We start from the raw sequence: 5,300 nt of genomic DNA on the forward strand, positions 1-5,300 counted from the left end.
ACACCATCATTTTAGTTTAACTCTAAATTGATAAACTGTAACGGTTTTGTGTGCATCTTTTATTTTTCTGTCTGTTCTAAAAAAAAGTTAAAAAATGAATTGTGATTGTTTGATGTTTTTGGTTACTGTATTTTACACAATATGACTATTCTTTGCATGCTATTTTATTAAATAAGCTCATATGGATTGGTGCAATCCAGTCTAAGCATGAAGCTAAACATATACTGCAGTTTATGGTGTTTAAAATATTCCCAGCATCAGCCACAATATATGTCATGCATTAGATCTCCATTAGGTGCTTATAAGTTTAATTATTATCTACCAAAGCATACTGCTGAAACGCCAAGGAAGCTTGCAGAAAATGAGCAAGCTATTTATTAACATTTGCCACTTTATTTCTGTTTTCATTTTACAGCTCACCTTTGACACTTTTTTCAATGACGCATTGTTTTCCTTTACATTTTAACAAAACTCCTAAAATGAAAGTTTATAGGAAAATACAACAGCTACAGTACAGTTATAAAAAAAAGCATAATCTGATAATAATAATGAATATAAATGACCTTACTTGTTAGAGGTACAGTTCAGTCATTCATTGAAATGTACCATTTGTCCAAAAACTTTGACATAGATGGTGGTGAGTTAGAACCCCTTTCAGGTTTATATTGTACCAATTTGCCCTGCACACATACCTCCACAACATGAGAGTAGCTGCACAAGGCAGCAATGTTTCGGGGACACAGAGGCCTTCTTTTTTCAAATTAACAAACATGGATAAACAGATGTGTACATCAAACATTTAAATACCTGCTCCCTGATTGCCCCAATTGATCCCAGCTAGACCTTAGGTTTGGCATTGTCCCCATTGCCACTAATCCAATACACTGCATAGGAAAATCAGGGGTTATAGGAGATAGCATGAACTACTTACCAACATACAGGTGAGCCACAACATCAGGATAGCCGGTACTGATCAGAACGCACTAGATTGCAAAAAACAAAAGGGAATGCATATAATTGCAAACACGGCAGGCACTGTGCCCAATGTGGGGCACTTGACATAAAAATCACAGTAAAAAAGATAATGATAAAGAAAATAGGTTAAAAAAGAGGGAAGCTAAAAAACTGAAAAATACATTTTAGGATTTATTTTTGTAGCATGTGTAAACTCATTTGTGTGGACACAATGAACTCAATTAAAACAGAAAATGTGATTAAACATAACAATAACCTTATAAACAAAAAATACTTTATCATGGATCAAACGCTATTCTCTGTAATGCAAAATAAAAATCAATCTGCCTGCAATACGTTAGGCTTAAATCAAGATTTTGCCAAGTTACCCCAGAGAGGTATCATGACCCCTGTGATATTAAACAACATGTTGCATTCCCAGTCAGGAATTACACCTATAATCCTTTTATAAGGATTATACAAAAATCTTGAAAAAAGCTCAGCAGAAGCTAAACTTCATAAACACCCTGGTGTTTTCTCTCTTGTTCATGCTGTTTAATTAAAGTTACGTTTTCATCATAGCAGATCCAAGAAGAAGAGAATCCAAGGGCTACGCAGGATTGCAGAACTGGGAGAGCTGAAACGTGGAGGAATGGAGAAAACAATGTAAGTCCAGGTTTTCTGGTTACAATTTTTATTGAACCCCCTTGGGCTATGTCTAGCTATGCAGCATAACCTTTGTACATGACTTTGTCCAGCTGATTCACAGAAAGGAATATCCTTTCCGTTCCCTCCTTTTCTCTGCTGGCTTTGATGTCTCTAAAATGTGTGTCACAGACAGAGACAAGCTGCTCGTGATAACCAGATACCACAAGCCAAGTAATAAATTTAATCGACTGTACTATAATACACTGACGTTATGAATCGTTAAGGCAGCCAAGCTGTTAACTTGTTCAACTGAGTAAATTAAGCTTTGCAACAATGACGGCCTTCCTCTGTTGAGAGCCAACGCAAACATGACACTGATAGGTATTAGTGAAGAAAATGAAGTGAAATATTAAAGCAGCAGTGTCAGCCGCAAGCTTCTCATATTCCCCTTAACAACAATTGTGGCTTTATTCCTGCATATATTAAATATTTACTGCTTTATGAGAATATGCTGTCTGTGGGATATTGAATAGTTATATTATTTTCTTCCATAACTTTTGCATAAATATTTTAGTTCAGTGATCAGGCTTCTGTACTCTTAAATTTGGACTCTAGGCAAACAACTAAAAGCACAGAAGTGCCAAAATATTTGCAATTTTAAGGCCCCCTTAACCCTTTCGCTGCCACCAATGTAAGGCTTATGGTGGAACACAACCACTTGCAGCTGGCCAGCTCAGTAAGCCTTTAATCTGGAGCAGCGAAAGGGTTAAGGGGCCCTTAATTGCCAGCCGCTGTAATCTGGAGCCTCTCTTCCCTGCCTGGAGCCGTTCCAGGCTGGTATCTATTTCTCCTCGGATCCCTGCTGCTCTCCCCTGTTTGTATGGGCTGAGGCACTGGGGATCCGAGGAGAAATGGCCAGCGGTGAGGCAGAGGAAGGTGAGACTGAATGCACTCTGCAAAGCAAAAGGGCCCAGAATGGCTCAATATGCTACCCCTCCATTCCTGATTCCTGGTGTTAAGTTGTGTTCAATTTTCCAGCCAAACTGGAATAACACCTTCTTAATATTTGTTACATGGTCCTATTCACATAGCATAACTAAAAATAAAAACATAAAAAAACCAAATCAGAAATATTTTATTATATTTCTACTTGCTCTTTTCTGAGAACTCCAAAACTAAAATATTTCCCTTCTATCTAATGCTAAACAAGAACTTTACCCATATCTTTAAAATAACAACAAAGACACCTTTAGAAATGTTTAGTTATGACAATCTATAGACACATGCTTATTTCTCTTTTCTTCCCCAGTCTTCTGACAGTGGCCATGTTTACTAAGTGCAGATTACTAGCTCTCCCTTTACTTCCTGAAACTCTAGCACATGTGACTAGGACTTGTGACCATGCACATCATCTCAGGGGAGGAAAATGTCTTTCCCTGAGATCTCATGAGATTACAGATTAGATTTACTGGCAATGCTCTGCTGATATAATCTTCCTGGGTTTAAGAAGTGAGCCTTGCTGCATTTTTACCTCACCCCCTTCAGTCTGAGTTTGTGAAAATCTTGGTCACATCTTTCACCATTATTATTATTATATTGTATATATCAATTATGTCCTGCCTCATGGGCTTCATTCAACAGTGTAGCATATACTTGCTTAGAAGGACAGTGTACTAAAATAAGTGCAGTTCATACATTCTTCTGTGTGCAATATTTTTAGTCCTCATTTACACCTAAACTTGAGGTGTGATTAGGGATTCCTGCAGCAGGAATCCCTAATCTGCCTTTTACAAGTGGCAGCTGTCACCCGTTCAAGTTAATGATTGGGTGACAGCGGGTGCATTTGAAAGCAGTAGAACGCTGGCACACCACATAGAATCATTTGTAATATGATTAAATGCAGTCAGGAAGAGATCACCATCTCTGGATTCATTGATCCAGCTGAAGGGTGCTTCGAATGCCTGAACAAATGCTGCTCAAAGCTTGCTGAAAGTTATGCAACTGCTCTGTAAAAGCATTCTGTACGAAATGCTCTTATGCAAGCTAAAGCTGGTGTTTGCAAGGCCTTAACTTTGAAATGTCAAATAATTCTACATGCAAACAAAAAAACATGGACTTCCATTGCAGCATCTAAATCAACTCAGTAAACTGCAGGGACTGTAACACAGATCAAAAGCATTGAGCTGTTGGTACTGCTGTCCTTAAAATACAACTTTTGGGAGAGAGCTATATCTCAGAATGGACTTCACAGAGGAAAGTGTAAATTACACATTACACTTACTTCCCACTGGCAATTCCAGTTTTATTGCCTGGATTGGTTCTTTTAAGCTGGAGTAAAAACCATATTTTCTGGTACACAGATGACCACTTAAAGAAGCATTGACAAATCTGTATATAAAATGCAATAATCTAATATGTAACAAAATTAAGTATATATATTCAAGTTTTTGCACAACAGTTACATTCTGGTAAATATGTCTGTAATACCCCATACTTATTATAAAAGAACTATAATTTTCTAAGTGTGAACAAAGGTCATAGTCCAGACTGAACTCAGCAAGTCTTAAAGCTTTGTCTAGGATTTATGGTTGCAGTTGAGTTTCCAGTTTGTAATAAAAAATGCTGGAATTTTTTGATGAAAGAGGAGACTGTCTGATTTACAAAAAGGAGTCACTTGTTTTCATAAGTGTCCATGAGGATGTTTAGAATATCAGTTTTAGGCTCCATTACCAACAAGATGGTTTGCAAACACCCTGATGGCCTGGTACAAATGCCATTATTTTCAATTTATTCCAACAGACTGAAGTAAAAGATTTAACCAGTTTTGACAATGGACGTGCTACACATGTCCGAAAAACTTTATCAAAGTACACAAGGCATGTGTGGTACGTCATGTCCTTCTACCCAAATGCAGCTTTTCCCATCCTCGCATTTGGCAACAATTCCCGGCTGTCATTTTGAGTTTCGGTGTAAATACAGCAGCTGCTGTCAAAAATGGACCTTCTGGCACTTAAATGCAGTAGAGAGAGAGATAGAAAGTAACATTGTTACCTTTGTATTTACTCTGTTACAGTCTTCTTCCAGATTAAAGGGATGAGTCATTTAAAGCAGTAATAAATCGCTGTGTGCCAGGTGGGTTTATGCCATAATATGCAAGTATGCACAGCATGCATGCACATTATGGCACACCTAACTTACAAGTATGCCCTTCTTCAGCATTGTGTGATGCAACTTCAGTCCCCTGCAGCCACCATCACCGCTGCCACCCCTTCAGGAGATTCCCAGGCATCCTCTTTGCCCATTTGGTGGCCACAGATGATGTAACTCCTGCACATTCACACAGGAGTTAAGTCTTCCCCAGCATCAGGCCCATTCATGGCATTTTAGAGATGAAGTGAATGAGCTGACAGTGTACACTGCACAAAAAATTGCTTAAAGCACCCCAACGTTTTATTTTCTAAGGTCTTTGCTTTCAGAAAATATTTAACAGTGGCAGTTGCAATTTGTTATGTCACAAAATATTAGCACAGTTTTATCAAACCCAAATTTTCAGCTAAAAAAAATGTATTCAAATTAATTTTAGTGCACAAACACTAGGTTTTTGGTAAAATATAAAAGTTGAGATTGCAAGATGACATTTCAATAAGGTGCCAAACATGTCAAGCCTCAAAATTGCCTGCACCCCTGAAGCAGAAAAA

The 5,300-nt window shown here is 37.8% G+C and overlaps 1 long non-coding RNA gene across 1 annotated transcript in view; it reads left to right on the top strand.

Moving 5' to 3' along the window:
- LOC108801175 overlaps positions 1-1,614 on the top strand; it is a 56,715-nt gene extending 55,101 nt beyond the window's left edge. The window contains exon 3 of the long non-coding RNA XR_001942138.1: positions 1,547-1,614. This is a non-coding gene — a long non-coding RNA (uncharacterized LOC108801175). The remainder of the gene's footprint in view (positions 1-1,546) is intronic.
- The last annotated feature ends 3,686 nt before the right edge of the window (positions 1,615-5,300 follow it).

The sequence above is a fragment of the Nanorana parkeri genome, unplaced genomic scaffold, assembly GCF_000935625.1.
Source record: "Nanorana parkeri isolate BGI_ZX_2015 unplaced genomic scaffold, ASM93562v1 scaffold46, whole genome shotgun sequence".
NCBI lineage: Eukaryota > Metazoa > Chordata > Amphibia > Anura > Dicroglossidae > Nanorana > Nanorana parkeri.